Source organism: Macaca thibetana, chromosome 13 (genome assembly GCF_024542745.1).
Source record: "Macaca thibetana thibetana isolate TM-01 chromosome 13, ASM2454274v1, whole genome shotgun sequence".
Lineage (NCBI taxonomy): Eukaryota > Metazoa > Chordata > Mammalia > Primates > Cercopithecidae > Macaca > Macaca thibetana.
This window is the reverse complement of record NC_065590.1, coordinates 55,039,963-55,057,601: the sequence shown is the minus strand read 5'-3', so window position 1 is coordinate 55,057,601 and position 17,639 is coordinate 55,039,963. Positions and strand designations below refer to the sequence as shown.

The 17,639-nt window shown below is 35.3% G+C and overlaps 1 long non-coding RNA gene across 1 annotated transcript in view; it reads right to left on the bottom strand.

Annotated features, from left to right (window-relative positions):
• The window catches only part of LOC126933719 (uncharacterized), a 151,694-nt gene that overhangs the window by 111,852 nt on the left and 22,203 nt on the right, over window positions 1-17,639 (bottom strand). The window contains exon 2 of the long non-coding RNA XR_007718716.1: window positions 799-866. This is a non-coding gene — a long non-coding RNA (uncharacterized LOC126933719). The remainder of the gene's footprint in view (window positions 1-798; window positions 867-17,639) is intronic.

Sequence of the window (17,639 nt, the reverse complement as noted above, 5' to 3'; positions counted from 1 at the left end):
CATGTGAATCTACAATTGTGTTAATTTTTTTTTTTTTTTTTTTTTTTTTTTTTTTTTTTTTTTTGAGAGGGAGTCTCGCGCTGTCGCCCAGGCTGGAGTGCAGTGGCCGGATCTCAGCTCACTGCAAGCTCCACCTCCTGGGTTTACACCCTTCTCCTGCCTCAGCCTCCCGAGAAGCTGGGACTACAGGCACCCGCCACCACGCCCGGCTAATTTTTTGTATTTTTAGTAGAGACAGGGTTTCACTGTGTTAGCCAGGATGGTCTCCATCTCCTGACCTCGTGATCTGCCCGCCTCGGCCTCCCAAAGTGCTGGGATTACAGGCATGAGCCACCGCACCCGGCTGTGTTAAAATTTAAAAGTTCAATTTGATTACAAATATATTACAAGAGTTATTTAATTTGTTGTTTTCTATTTCATCTAAAAGTTGGGCCATTTCAGTTTGCAGAGTAGCTCTAATCCAAAAGTTTACTCCGTTATACAGTTCCTTTTCATTTTTTTGTTGTCTCATTCCTGATCCTTATTTCCTTTTCATATTCCTTCTCTGCATAGCAAAAGCTTGATTGCTGCAATATTCACATTCAAACACTCACAACAAGGAAGTAAGAAAGATACAGTGAAAAATTTCTGCTTATGCAAGTGTGGTAGATTTTCTTATTTAATGATGATTATTTGTTGCCTCTTATATCTTTCCATGTTTCCCTATAGGTATATACTTCAGCCACTTTTACTTTAGACTTAGCCCTGTGACTTTCTTTGGTCAACGTAATGTAGCCTCAGCTTGCATTCATTCCTTACCTCGTATTCCATCCATCCACTAGAGAATTGCATGTCCCAGATAGTGTCAGCTCCTCTAGACTTGGTTTCTATAAGGAGAAGACAAAAGGTGGTCATCTTTAGCTGATCCATAGCTCTTTTGAGATATGATCAGAAATAAATGAATCATGAGATATCCAGACAGTTTGTTACCATGAACAAATTGTGTTGTTTCTTGGTTGAGTGACACAAGTAAGATGGATGTTGCTTGCCTATTTCCACTGAAGATCATACTAAGCTACAAGAGGGGCTGAGAAATAAGTTTTGGAAAAGAATTCACATACTCAGGAATAACTAAATCTGGTGAAAAAGAAGGAGTCTTCTACTAACCAATAGTCATACTGTACTTTTGCTCCACTAATCCATCTCCAAACTATATGATACCTTATGTTTTTGAAGTGTGTTCTAGAAGTGCTATTATTCCTTAGCCAAATTCTTTTAAATGTTCATAGTAGTAGGCAGAATTCAAAATTAGGGCAGATAAAAGAAAAATGATGAAATTATGTGAATTATTGAATAATTATATGAATAATATTAGAACAAGCTCTTACGATAAAAAAATGAAGAACTGCATGTATGAGAAATGCAAAAATTCTTTTAAAGCTTATATTTATAATAGTGATTTGAGAAATAATTTATTTATGTTTTTTCTAACTGCCAACAAGTAAAACGCTCTGCCATGTATCTACTTAACAGAAAAAGCTTTTCAGTTGTTGACAAAGAATGTAAATTAGCCAAGTTAACTCAGGCTTTTAGAAAGCTAAACTGAAATCTCAGAAGTCAAATTTTATATAAACTTTAAATTGGCAGAATATGTGAAATCTTTTCCCTTTCTCTGAGAGGTGATGCTGCTTTTATTAGATGAAAACGCAAAAGGAAGTAGATGTTGCCAAGTGTTATAGGCATAAGAGTGCAAGAACATAAATGCTGGAAACAATATCACAGCTCATTTTTTTGATAGAATATAAGGGGAAAATTATTAGCAGGTTATTCTTCAATTTAAGGCAACAAAATCAAATACATATAAGGCTTTTCAATCAGTCCTGAAATAAATGTCATCTTAAAGGTTGCAACATTTAATTTTTTAAGAAAAGAAACAAGTTTTTTAAAATGTTAGTGAAAGAGATAATCTTAAAGGTGGATAAACAGTAGGTAAACAAAAATACTTTTGCTTTCTGTCTGCAGCTACCACTCCACACTGAAAACAGTCTTAAAAAAGAGGTATAATGAGAAACATTCTTAAATAATATGAAAAATACACACACGCACGGCTACACACACATACATACACATAACATACACACACACAAGTAAAATACTCTGCTATCATCTACTTATCAGAGATACAGTTTATACTAGTTTAAGATAAATACATTTGTATGTTCTTTCATTAATTTAGATTTTAAACTAAGTTGGTGCTACACCCATCCTAAAAGAGTGAGAAACAAATATTGTTATATTGAATTAAAACAATATAATTGCACTGAGAAATAAAAAATATAAATACAACAAGACGGTTTACTTACATAATTGGCAGAGTATAGTAAATTTAAACACAGAAGTGTACTAATAGAAAAGCTTAGGAAATCTTTTCCTTTTAAAGACAAATTTTAGAAATTATTATATTATTTACACACCAATTTTAAGCATAAAGACAAAAATAGAAGATCAACCTTTAAAATGTCATAACAGCAACTCCAAAGAAGAGATCAACAATAGATTCAGTGAAATACTCCCTCAAATGTGTTACAGTTGTTAAAACTAATTGAAGATTAAAATTTAGCTCCAGCGTTCAGGCAAATGCAGAACATTTTAACTTAAGATAGTAGAATATTATATAACTAGTCTTGGATCTAACTCTGTCATTTCTGGGTAAACGATAAAAGTGTTGAGCAAATGCCAGTGAAACATCATCTCTGTGAAAAGTTTTTAAAGAGCAGTAAATCCATATTTACAATGTTATAGTCATTATAGAGTGCTGATATGTAATAAATTTTATATTTCAAAATCTTACTGGAAATGTTAAATAAGAATAGTTTTGTATTGCACTGCTTGGCAGAAATCCCATTCAAGATAGCATATGTTAGGACTCTGTCATGACTCAGCATTCATATGTTTCTTCTTAAATCATATAAAAATTAAGATGAGAGATGTGAGATGAATCATCTCATTTGCTGTTTATTCCTCATTTTTATGTGAAAAATAATCAAATACTTGTTGAGGAAACATGCACAGCTTTACACTAAAATTTTATATAGAATATAGAAATGACTGAAATTTATTCCTAGTGTTTAGTTACTTGATGTATAATAGAAGGCATAAAGATAAACCACACATATGAAATAAAATTTATAAAAAAAAAAAAAGTTTCTCCCTGATGAAGTCAAGGACTATACCTTTTTAATCTTTGTTTTCTTGGTATACAATATAAGACATTTATTCAATATATGTTTGCTAAATAAACTAATGAAAATGATACTTGGATGTAAACTTTCGATTTCTCAATTATTGGTTGGGGGAGTATCTACACATAGTAGCTGAAATATTTCTGCAAATAATCTTTACCACTTCTCCAATTTTTTTTTATTCAATTGTTTCTATCATTGTGAACTTACATTTTTTTCTTATATACATTGGGTTATAATCTATGACTGTCCTGTTAATTTTGTTGTTCACATTTTTCCAGACTAGCATTGTGAGTTCTTCCAAATTGATTCTTATATCCTTTTAACATACCCCTATCTTATCTTTTTATTTTTTAAAGCACATCTTTATTTGCTTCAGGCCCATCTTATGTTTTCCTTTTTCCAGCAGTGGAATCAGCCGTTTATCCAAGAACCCCTTGGTTCTTTGTAGTAAATCAAAAATAAGACAAAATAAAAAATTTAAAAATGCTACACATAGGCAAAAATATGACCTGATACTTCTCAAAAGAATATTCACTAGTAAAAGAAATGCAAATCAGTATCACTACACACATATAAGGAAAGCTAAAACAAAAAATGACAGACCATGTATCAAGCTTTGGTTAGAATGTGGAGCAACTCTAACTTCAGACACATTGCTAGAGTAAACGAAAAGTTAAACAGCCACTGTGGAAAACGGTATGGCGCTATCACATGAGGTTTTATACGCACTTATCGTACTACTCAGAAATTTCATTTTTGAGTACTAACTCATGAAAAATAAACACAAAGGCATACACAAAGACTTGTATACTGAATGTTCATAGCAGCATGATTTATACTAGCTAAAACCACCCAATATACACCATCTGGTGAATAAACAAATTTGAGATACTTATACAATGCTATGGTTACTAGCAATAGAAAATAACAAAATATTGGGCTGGGCACGGTGGCTCACGCCTGTAATCCCAGGACTTTGGTAGGCCAAGGCAGCTGGTTCACCTGAGGTCAGGAGTTCAAGACCAGCCTGACCAACATGGAGAAACCTCTTTTCTACTAAAACATACAAAAATTAGCCGGGCATGGTGGTGGGTGCCTGTAATTCCAGCTGCTTGGGAGGCTGAGGCAGGAGAATCACTTGAACCTGGGAGGCAGAGGTTGCAGTGAGCCAAGATCACGCCATTGCACTCCAGCCTGGGTGACAGAGCAAGTCTCCATCTCAAAAAAAGAAGAGAAGAGAAGAGAAGAGAAGAGAAGAGAAGAGAAGAGAAAAGATTAATACATGCAACAGCACGGAAGATACTAAAAAATATTATGCCAAGTGAAGGAAGTCAAACACAAGTGACACATGCTACATGGTTCCATTACTTGACTTTCAAGACAAACTACAGTGACAGAAACAGATTAGTGGTTGTCTGAAGTTGAGTAGTAGAGAAGGGATTGATTGCAATGAGGCATAAGGCAACTTCTTAGGGTGATGAAACTATTTGATATTTTCATTATATTGGTGGCCAGATGATTTTATATAATTACAGATGATTTTATATAACTAAAAAAATTTACCTGATTCTAGAATGTTTTCTACATTATCTATATTTTAAATGTAGATGATGTTTATTGCATATAAATATGTCAATAAAGATAAAAGAAGTTACCTGTAGCCTCTCGATAATAAAATTATGTTAATATCTTAAGAAAATGTACGCTGGATGTCACTTTACCTATATTCCTAAAAATTTAATCTTTCAAATATCTTTTGGAAAGAGGAAGAGAGAACTTTTTTAAGCTGTCCCATTCTATTTATCTGCTATTCTTTATAGTCAGACTTCTCAAAAGACATGCATTCATACACTTTTCACTCCACTTTTTTGTCTTATTTACATTTTAATCTACTGCCATTTGGCTCCACTTCAATGAAATTCCACTTATGAGTGTTACCAAAACCCAAATGTTTAGGGACAATTCCAGTGGACTCAAACTCTCATCAGTATTCAACCATCAATTGCCCCTTATATTTTCAAACATTCTCTGTCTTTGTTTCCATGACACTGATTTCTCCCCACCTGATGGCTGGTCTTTACAATTGTCTTCCAAAGATCTGTATTCACTGTCTAAGTGCTGAAGTACTTAAGGACTCATTACAAGGCCCTCTTCTCATTATATATTTCGCCTTTGTTCATTTCAAATTAGAATCTCTGACACAGACCCCTCCTAGCTTTAAATCCAAATATCAAGTTATCTCCTTAATATTCTTGACATGGATATAACATTCTCAAAATTAACAGTGACACAACTTAATTCTTTGTTCTCTTCCCACCCTTTTCCTCACCACCCCTTTTTTCTATCACCATATTAATTTATCCCATGCACTTCCATCTAACCAAAAGCAACACCATATACTTTAGTAATCAAGCCCCATACTTACTTTCGCCATTTCCTAGTGCCTCATAATCAGACTATCAATAAATTTATTTTTATATCATTATAAAATATATCCCATATCCCTTTGGTTTTCACCCTTTCACTGCTACAGGCAAAGTACAAACAAGGTATTGAAACAATAGATTCATAATCAGTTTTTCTGCTTCTACTCTTGCTCTGCTTCATTTCATTCTCCAGAAAGTGGCCAAATTAATATTTAAAACACATAAATGAAATTAATGTCATATACTATCCTACTTTAGCACTTACAATAAAGTTAAAACCTCTTACAGACCTATGATGCACAGCATGAGCTGGCTTTTGCCTTTCTCTCCAATCTCATCTCATCTCACAGCCTACCTTGTTCGGCACACTTCAGTCACACTTCCTTTTTCTCAGTTCATGTGCTATTCCCAGGTTTTCCCTTCTTCCAGTGTGTTGCTTTGTTTGAAATATATACCCTGCTACTGTTTGCAGAGATTTCTCTGTCTCAGCCTTCCATTTTCAGCTTACATTCCATCTTTAGAGAAAAAAACTCAGAATTTGTCCTTTCTTTCACACCATTCTGCTTATTTCCTTCAGACCACATCATGCAATATATAAAACTTTATTTGTGTCTTTACTTATATATTGTCAACCAGTCTTGCTAGACTGTAGGCTGCGTGAGAGCATGTATATGTATATATGTATATGTATCTTGTTTCCCACCATGTAGTAATCATCTAACATTGGGCATGGTCATGTTAGCTACTCAGTAAAGACTTGTTTATTGGAAAGTTTTGTGTAAATGTAAAGAAAATAAAATGTTTCTAGACAGTACTATATATTTTTTCATTGTAACCGTTATGAGTATTTGAACCATTTTTTCCAAATATAATAGTGATATTGTATATTATGACTCACATTCATTTTTCTAAAATAACATGTAATTTTCTGTTTTACCTTTTATAAACTCAGTGAATGATTTTCGTATGATATTCAGTGGATTATTTAAAGTTTCCAAAATCCCATGAGAATGGAGATGGGAAAAATGTAAGTAAGAAAGAGTAGAGGGAGTGTACAAGAAAGAAAAGAAAGGCAAAATGAAGAAGGAAGTAGAGAAGAAGGCAAAAGGAAAGACAAATAAAAGATGCTACTTAATTATAGAGGGTTAAAATGTGAACATTTTTAAAATTAGAAAAATAAAACATGGTTATCTAATATACATGTTCTCTAATGCCAGTTGGATTTGCTCAACATTTTCCCAAAATAACCAAAGAAAAGTTTAAAAGTAGTATAAACTTTAAAAATAATAGCTCTATTTTTGGAAAGGGCAAAGGCAAGAGCTGTTAATGTTGCCACAGTATTGAGATTCTTTGGACATGTACCAATTTTTTTAGAGTACTTGACAAGAAAAGCTAATTCCATGCATATAGTTCTCCAAATTTCATGTGAAAGACCTGAAAATATGATCCCTTGTAAAAGTGTACATTTTTAGACCAATGGACCTGTGATCAAAACCATCATTATACAAGCTATAATCACATTTCGTTTGCAGCAGATGCAAATTATCCTTAAAGGTTCTTGGCAATGCATTTATTTGGAATAGGGACAAACTCAGACTTTCAAACACAGGGTTTTCTCTTGTGCATTCCCCTCAGTTCCCCATCATTTGTCTTCTATTTTTGCTTATAAATAGATCAGGAAAGACTTCCAAATCTTACTCTTTTTTAAATATGGGTAAGAATTTTTGTCTACAATTGTCTGGAGATAACCATGATCCCCCCCTTCCCCGCCCAAGAACAGTAGCTTTTGTTGTTTTAGAGGAAAAAATCATTTTTGAAATCTTTTTTTTAGGATAATAATCTGAAATAATGTTACAGGCCTCTTCACAAATGTTGGTCAGACAATATCATTAAAAAATGATTATTCATCTCTTTAGCATAATGAAGTATAATAGTATACTTAGAGCATATTATTATAAAATGATTATGTCAGTTTACTAAATGTATACACTATATATAATAGTACTGTGTTGAAGCACTACCGTATTTTCCTCACTAATAATTTGAAAATTCATGAAAGATATTATTAAAGTAGCAACTACTACTCAATGGGTGTTAACAGAGCAAGACCTGTTTTCCCTAGTTTCCGCTGAATTAGTAAGATATTTAATCTACCTCCAAAAAACAGAAAAAAAAATATAAAATTTTGACTTGATGATCCCCCAAATATGTCTGTTTTGGCACTATCAATGTCCAATGAGACTTCTTAGCACTTAGGAGTCCCAGGAGACACTATTTGAGGCTATTTTGCCTGTCTTCAGATTTTAGTCCAGCACTCTCCTCCACTACAGGAAATCCTGAAGAAAAGGGAAGAGGTCTCCAATGATGATTAATATCACTTACATGAATTCCTGAAGCTACCTGCTGCTGAAAGAGTGGCCAGGAATAACCTCTCTAGTGTAAAAGCAATAGTGTATTCATATTCCAATTTTTAAGTTAATGTTCATTTGGAAGTAATGTTCCCCAGAAAGGATCAGTTAGTCATTCACCGTCCACTGTTGGTTTTAATAATAAATGCAGCATGATGAGAATAAATTACTACTATTTTGAAGCACTGTCACATTTTCCTCAGTAATAATCTGAGAATTCACTGAAAATGCTATTAAATAAGCTACAACTGTTGCTTAATTGACAATAATACTTCATTTATCCAATATTACTGAAAAATACTGTATTCCACTAAAGATTTGTCAAGTAACTGAGGCTTAGCCTTCTAATCAGCCAATGTCATTGGTAATAGACATCTTTTTGAAGTGAAAAGAGGAGTTGTCTAACATCTTGAGCCACAGAAGCAACCAATCGTGTTTATTTAATGAGGAAGAGGTTTATCTTACCTATTATTACAGCAGCAGTTGTGCTTGGATGCTGCATAGTGAGACATGGAGGCCCTGTGGAGTTGTGCAATCTTTCCTGCTTCTTCACTATGTCACTCTAGATGTTTCTGGCTATTGGCTTTCAATGACTGCTTTTGTACAAAAATTTAATTTTTCATCTATGTTCATGTCTTGTAGTTTTATGTTTGTTTCTATACATTTGTGTCAAGTTTCACCAAGGTTTGGTAAGGGAAAGAAAAAAAACCACATGAGAAAAAATATGATGAGATACTGATAATACCTTTATATAACCTGAAGGATGTTGTATTAGTCTGTTTTCATACTGCTATAAAGAAATACCTGAGACGGGGTAATTTATAAGGAAAGGAGGTTTAATTGACTCAAGGTTTCACATGGCTGGGATGCCTCAGGAAACATACAATCATAGTGGAAGAGGAAGCAGTCAGCTTTTTCACAAGGTGACAGGAGAAGGAAGAGCAAAGGAGGAACTTCCAAACATTTATAAAACCATGAGGCTGGGCGCGGTGGCTCAAGCCTGTAATCCCAGCACTTTGGGAGGCCGAGACGGGCGGATCACGAGGTCAGGAGATCGAGACCATCCTGGATAACACGGTGAAACCCCGTCTCTACTAAGAAATACAAAAAACTAGCCGGGCGAGGTGGCGGGCGCCTGTAGTCCCAGCTACTCGGGAGGCTGAGGCCGGAGAATGGCGTGAACCCGGGAGGCGGAGCTTGCAGTGAGCTGAGATCCGGCCACTGCACTCCAGCCTGGGCTACAGAGCGAGACTCCGTCTCAAAAAAAATAAATAAATAAATAAAAATAAAAAAAAAAAATAAAACCATGAGATCTCTTGAGAACTCATTCACTATAATGAAAACAGTATGGGGAAAACCACACCCATGATCCAATCACCTCCCTCCCTCAACACATGGGGATTACTGGTCCTTCCCTTGACCCATGGGAATTATAATTTGGATGAGATTTGAGTGGGGACACAGAGCCAAACTACATCAGATATATCATGACAAGAAGAGTAAAATTCTAATACTTTCTGGCTTTCTAGTTGTGAGAAAGTCTCTTATTTTGCAACATGACTGAGTTTGGGCAGGATGATCTGGTATCCCTGCAACTAAAAATGTGTGTATGTATGGTAATAGAGGTACAAAAAAGACAGAGTATTACGACAGAAAGATTGTTAGCATAGTTCAAAGCAGTAATAGGGAGCCAGGTGAGAGGGAGGATCAGACAGGCAATCATCAACAAGATACTCTGAATTTAAGAATGACCACCACACAGTAAGAGAACTGGAATTTGGAGGAAAACTTCAGCTCTGTGAGTTCTGTCTCTCCCTAATAAACCTACCCTACTCCTCAGCAAACACACAAATGAATTAGAACATTAATAAATGTAGTGCCTTAGACTAGAACTCTGGAAGCCATGGATTATAGAATAAGAATTTTTTTCAGTAGTTCACATGAATTCAGAATCCATTTCTAAGATAGATTCTTATTTGGGGGACTACATTTAAATATATTGTAGATTTTTTTTCTTTTTTTTCTTGAGATGGAGTCTCACTCTGTCGCTCAGGCTGGAGTGCAGTGGCACGATCTCAGCTCACTGCAAACTCCACCTCCCGGATTCAAGCAATTCTCTGCCTCAGCCTCCTGAGTAGCTGGGATTTCAGGTGCCCGCCACCAAGCCTGGCTAATTTTTTTGTAATTTTAGCAGAGAGGGGGTTTCACCGTCTTGGCCAGACTGGTCTTGAACTCCTGACCTCATTATCCACCCGCCTCAGCCTCCCAAAGTGCTGTGATTACAGGTGACAGCCACCGCGCCTGGCCTATTGTAGATTTTTGAAGTCACAGAAGATCCTATTGTGTTTTAGTCCAAGACTGGATAAGGGAGGTGAGAATCCACTGCATTTTTTTGTGAATAGTGTTTTCTTGATCAGAAGTGTCAGAGAGTTTATTTTGGAAAACATGATTTTTGAAGGAGATGAGACTAAAGAGAAACATGGGTGATAAAATATAAAATATCAACTTTAATTTGCTTTTTAATTTTTTTAATGTTTTAAATACTGAATTACAAATAATTTATTAGAAATGTGTTCCTATTTTAGTATCCCAGCTAGTCTTAGCCAGTCAGTTTTTACCCTTGTAGTAACAGAGATATAAAGAATCAAAACTACCCTACTATGTGTATAAATGTGTTTTATAGATTATTGGTACTAGAAATAACTGATATGCTTCTTAAAAATGCTGTTATTTCTGCCTGTCTCCCATAGATTTGTATTCAGTAGCTGAGTTGTAACCCAAAAATGTATGTGTTTAATAAACAACCCAGTGTGATTTTTGCGATTGAAATTAGAGAGTCACTTAACTATATTTTGTAAGAGGTGACATTTAACCAAACCAGATGAAGAATTTATTCGTACCATCTCAGAGAAGAGGTTTGATATATAATCATATGATGCAGATAGGTAAAGAGAAAGTATTTTAATTTCCTTAGGAAATTTTCGATTGGATATTTTAGCACCATTTAAATGGAAAATGGATGCTGTTAATTTCAAATGGGTCTCATCTAGTCATTGAAGGCGATCCAGCTGAATCTCCAATTATAAAATGTTTGATAGCAGTTAATTAAACTGAGTGTGTAAAAGAAATACAATGGTATATATTTGGAATTTATAAATCATGATTGTCATTATTTGATACTCAAATTTTTCCAAATAGGTTCTAATTAATAAGGTTATAAAATATGAGAAAACTCCCTCCAGTATGTTCCCTTTAGAGATTTCAAGGCAAAAAATTTTACACATAATATATAAAATTTATATCAATTTTAATGTAACTTAATTTCTATGTATATTTCAGTTTTACATGTCAGCATACATCCAAATGTCTTATTCTCCTTCTGTAGTATAAACTCAGGTTTTTAAAAAATATACATTTAATGCATTTAATATGTTATCCTTGTGGTGTTACTGAAGATAATTTAAAAAAACAATAGGGGAAATTATCCCTGAGTAATTGCTGTATATTTTCTTGTCTGCCATAAATAGAGACAAATGGGGTGGGAGATTCAAAACCTCAAAAAAACCAAAATTAGAATAGATGTATAGCAAGATATTTTGTGTAACTATTTTGTATATTTCATATAATTGATTATTACATTCACACTCATATGAAATAAAACATTCCTTACCGATGAATTCATGAATTTCTGTAGGAGCATGTAAAATAATCAGGAAAGAAAGAATAAACTCTACATTTAAAGACTTGCACATTTCTTGTGGTTTTATGTTTATTTCTGTACATTTGTGGCAAGTTTCACCAAGGTTTGATAAGGGAAACAAAAAAATACATTAAGCATTTCAACAGAAGACACTTTGTATAAGGTATCTAATATCTTTTTTGTAAAATATGGCTTAAACTTTTATTGATGGGGCTTTGTAAGGCTGTTGCTGGTACCTAGCTGGGAGTAGTGGGGGTGAGGGATAGGTTGTTGATGAGACTTTTTATAGGAATTCTTAAAAAGGCTAACATCTACAACCAACTGTCTCCGCTAGATGAAGTGTAGTTGGCTGAAACAAACTTCTGCTAGTGAGAGAAACTCTCCCTGCTGATACTGTGCTGAAGAGAAAGTACAGTTACTTCTTCCTGCCTGCCTTCCAGTCCTCTATACCCTCTGTTGGCAAAAAGTAACTGGAAGCCAGATAGCAAAGGTTTCTGGGGAATGTAATTTGCAGAGTTCAGTCACAGCACCATAGATCACAAAAGAGTGAGTCTGAAACTAAATGAAAATAAGTAGTAGCTAATGGATGTTGTCTCCATGAATGTTCAAAAGGACACTATTGTATATTTGTGATTATCCTTATGTAAGTGTTCTGAGATTAAAAAAATAAATAAAAGGCCAGTTAGGACAGATGAACATGTAGAAGATTTTATACTTCCTGCAAAAGGACAAGAATAAATTCTTACTGTAACACTGGCCACATTTTTCCTTACGGTTACCTGACTGCACCCCTACCCCACATTAAAAAGTGAGTTTTCTATGTGATCTTAATATTCCTGGTGCAGAGCATGTTTGGGATACGTTAAGTGTCAGGAAATGTTGAATGAAATGAGGACACGGATTAACTCAGAATGTCATCTCAGATTTGAAGATAATAATAGCATATCTTTTCATAACACTAAAGGAATGAAATTTTCTGCTGTTCCTTCCTAGTTTCTACTTTTAACTAAAATGAAAAGAACACTCTTCCAATTAAATATTAAACAAATTCAAAAATATTGCAAGTAACATTTAGCCAAAATGAGAGGACTAAGGATAAAAATGTAGAAACTTTTTGTGCTCATTACTTTTGATTATATAACACTGAAAACAAATTGCTTATTTCAAATTTAGTAGCAGAATTCTTTATATCTGTATGTCCATCTATATGCAAAGCTTGGTGTTTATTGTGTGCAGGTTAATCAGCTCTTTGTTCCTTTTCTCCCAAGCAGTCACAGTCCCATTTTTTTTCTTTTCCATTACATTTGACTCCTAAGTCACTCTGCAAAGAAAACTTTATGCCTCCTCCCACATTTTTCACATTGAAACAATCTTCACGACCACCATATTTTTCTTTATTTTTTTTCTTACTGTGACTTGATTCTATGGTAAGCATGAACTCATCCAGTTTGAGTTTGAAACCAGTGACTTGTCTTGAACTTTAGAGCTCTATGCTCTATCTAGGTACTGTAGAATCTCAATTGGGAATTCTGTTTGCATCTTTTTGACTAAAATTGACAAGCATAAAGGAAACAATATTAAATAAGTTGATAAATCTATCCTGCCTCTGTTGTCCTAGTGATTTGTCTTTCTGATGTTATGGTCAAACATTAGTAAGGCATATAAAGAACATAGATAAATGGGTTTTAAATATATTTTGTGTAAGATTGATCCTTACCTTTGCTCATATAGAATATTTGAGGTAGCACTGAAACTTTCAGTTACTATGGCTGCAAAGTTACTCTAGAACTTAGTAGCATACAACAAATTAAGTTCACAGATTCTGTGGGTCAAGTGTTTAGGTATCCACATCAGGGAAACATGTCCCTGGTTTACAATATCTGTAACCTCAGTTGGTATACACAAACCACTGGGGCTGGAAGAACTAAAGTCTGAGGACATCTTTCTCTTTCTTTATATAGGCTTTCCAAGTGATCACTCCAGTATGTCAACAACTAGAAGCCATATGTTTTATATAACCTAATTTCATATGCCCTGAATACAAGCATAGATGCTACCTCTTAATGGACAAGTATCAACATCATGTTTTAGTAAGTCCTATGGTTTCAGTATCCCCTCCAAAACTCATGGTGAGGCTTAATTGTCCATGAGGCATTATTGAGAGGTGTAACCTTTAAAAGATGTTTAAATCGTGTGGGCTTTACCCTCATGAATAGATCAATCCACTCATGGATTAATGATTAACAGGTCTGTGAATTAACAGGTTATCATGAGAGAGGAACTGGTGGCTTTATAAGAAAAGAAAGAGAGACCTGAGTTAGCATGTTAACACTCTCAGCCCCCTTGCCATGTGATGACATGTGCCGCCTTAGATGCTGCAGAGAATTTTTACCAAAAAAGGCTCTAACTAGAGGTGCTCCACTTTGGAATTCCCAGCCTCCTTAACTGTAAGAAATACATTCCTTTTCTTTATAAATTACCCAGTTTAAGGTGTTCTGTTATAAGCAATAGAAAACAGACTAAGACAGAGGGCATGAAGGATGAGATATAGATTGGAGTGGCCATTGTTGGAAAATACAATCTGCCACGGAAACTCATAATATTATCTGCTTACATGAGCCAGATACTATGCTAGTTCTCAAGAGGTTTATCACACTAAAAAAATTATGTATAGTAGTTGTTAATAGCACTTTTTATGATATGGAAAAGCTATGATTTAGAAATGTTAGGAATTTTTACAGTGATCAGTTCATTTGTAATGCATTTATTAAGCTATGTATTTGGCTTATTGACAGTATTTTAAAAGCCTCTCTATCTGTCCCATGCTGTACAAAGTATATAACAGAAACTCAGTCTACAAGAAACTTAAAATGCAGTGAAAAATAAATTCCCAACGAGTATTCTTATGAAATGTATGTACTTTTCATTAAAGATGTAGACAAGGTACTCTGAATTTACTGGCTAAATATTGAAGGTTGAACTGAACTTAGCCAGTTAAAGTAAAAGAAAGAAGAATATAAGGAAGGAAGGATAAAAGGTAAGATTAAAAGGTAAGGTAGCTCATTCTAAACAGATAGGACTAAATCAGAAAGACTTGGTGGGAGGAAGTAGGAAGCATGTCAAGTTTCAGTAAACCTAAAGTAATTTGTACGGCAAGAATGGACAGAAGGGAGCAAGGGAGGAAGACAGTGTTAAGATCTTCAACACGCACATGAGGGAGACAGGCTTCATCCTGTAGGCTGTGGGGCAGGGAACACAGGATTTTGACAGAAGTGTGGTGAGATCAGACAGATCCCTGTAATTTCTATGTGGGTAATGAGTTTAAAAGAGAAGGAAATGGGCAGGGGATAGGGAAGAGGCTGGTAGAGTTTGTGAGACCAATGTTTGTGCATTTGCGGTATGCACGTGCACGCCTGTATGTGTGTGCATAGGCGTTTGTGTGAGAGATGGGAGATATAAGTGACAGTTATGTAGAATATAGAGGAAACATTGCTGATTCATGGAGAGAGAGGTAATTTTAGAAATACATGTCTACCTACTCTCTGATAAGGACTGTGTTGTTCGAGCCAGGACACAGTGGTGATCTCACCAGGAGCACTGAGAGAAGCTTGGCATAAGTCCATCAAATCCTGTTCTACAAGGTGAAAAGGACAGACATCAGTAGATTGAGAGACTAGAAAATGAGAAGACAATGTAATGAGTACTGACACTTCTTTTGTATAAAAGGCAATGCCTTATGTCTGTGGGTCCGTGAAGAATGTGCCTCATTGGCACATTCTGAGAGGCTATAAATCTGCCACCAACACCCACCTTCCCTGAGTGAGAAGTTTCTTGAGTGTTAACTCTCTGGCATTTCTAGTGTGCCCTACAAGAGGGCAGATCACACTTCAATTGCAGATTTGCCTGTATGCAATATCTCCGGAATGTGCTGGCATTCCTGACAACTTCAGCAGGTGACCCTGTGGAAGGCTGCAAGGCTGGAGGCACAGAAGCAACCATGTCTGAGTTAGATGGAGAAAGCTAGGGCAACCACTACTCAGGTTTTCAATAGGATTTTTTTTTTTTTAAATAACTTCTTTGTGTGGGCTTGTCTTTTAGGAGAAATAAAAGAAAAAAAAGTTGTCTAAAGTGACAACTTCAGACAACTTCAGAAAAGTGCCTGAACTGTTTCTGGGTAGACAGGGTCTCAGATATGAGTAGGCTTAGATTTAGGATGCTGGGGCTAGGGAAAGAAGTGATTGAGTCGGCCCAGAAAACTGGAGCAAAAATCAAGTGGAATTAAAATATAGGGTCTAGGGTCAAAGGCTTTATAAATTAAGCTTTAATACAAAGGTACAGAAGAGAAGAAAGGGGAAAATCTGATATAAGAGTGTAAGCAGAGAAAACACATGAAAGCAAACCACTTCTGCAGAGAAGAGGGAATGGAGACAGTGACCAGGGAGGCCCTACAAGGTCATGGACACAATCAGGAAGGCATTTACCGTTTTCTTTTAAAGACCCTGTACTAAGAAGCAAAAATTGTTCTTAGTGGTAGACTGTAGGGTGCTGAATATTTAAGAAGAAAACAACTCTCATTCAAATAATGCATTTAGAGAAAGGTAAGGAAAATTTTCACCGAAGGACATGGCGAGGGTGAGTACATTTTCCAGGAAGTGTTGAAACAAGATCTGTAAGAAAACAAAATAAAACTTATTTTTTCTCCTTAGTTTTGAGCAGGAATAATCAGGTATACCAGTAAATCAAGATAAAGACCAGAAATAGAACAAGGTTATGTGTGATTATGTCATTTCCACTGAAAATGGTATAAAATCAAGATAAAGAACTGAAATAGAATAAAGATACGTGTGATTATGTCATTTCCACAGGAAACAGTGTAATGTTCTCCATCCTCCTGCCCTCCACTGCAGCCCCAAGCCCTCCACAATATGACATTTCCTAAATATTGGCCACTGCATTGAAGACTCAGGTCAAGTTTTTTTTCACACAGACTGGCAACATTGTACTGCTCTGTTGAGTAGACAAATTTTAGATAGTTCTCTGCTTGATTACTTTATCCGACAAATGTTTACTTCCATTTGAGTTGATTTCTGAAAGGGAGGTTGGGAATCCAGCTTTTTATGCCACCTTTCACAAACTAGAGGGCAGTCTTTTTATAGAGCTTGTAACCCTTGACCGTGAAGGCAGGAAGCTCTCAAGTAGGCTTAGGAAGTATTGAGCATATAGGTGAGAGATGGGCAGGAACAAAGAAATCAGCTCTCATAAGACCAGATGGCATGGGGTGAAGGGCTAAGTGGAGAGACAGGATTAGAGTTTTAGATGGTAAATATTATGCTTCTCCATTTTTTTCTGCAAAAATTTTTAATTTTTTCCCATTTGGTTTTGGATATCCTCTTCTATGTGGTTGGGGCAATATAGATGATCACTGTTAATGTCCTCAATTTTCTACAAAGTTGTAAGAAAGCAGTCTATTTAGAGTGAATGGAGACAGATTGGAGGTGCAGTGCTAAGATTTTAGAAATTATTGAGAATATTGGGAAAAATATCAATGAGCAGAATAATTTCAAGAATTGTCAAGAAAAGCTAAAAGATCTCCTGAATTTGGAGACATTTAGTTCATAGCAGTTCCAATTTATCTATTTCTTTTTTATTTGTTTACTTGTTTTTGTTTCTTTGTGGTTTTCACTTTTGGTATTAGTTCAATGAGTTGATATTGGTACAGAGAGAAAAAAAGTGGTTTTGAAGAAATGAATTTACAAAGTTAGAAGGACCCCAAGGAAAAAGTTACTTTTTTGGTATCTGATATGGTTTGGCTCTGTGTCCCCACCCAAATCTCAGCTTGTAGCTCCCATAATTCCCACATGTTGTGGGAGGGACCTAGTGG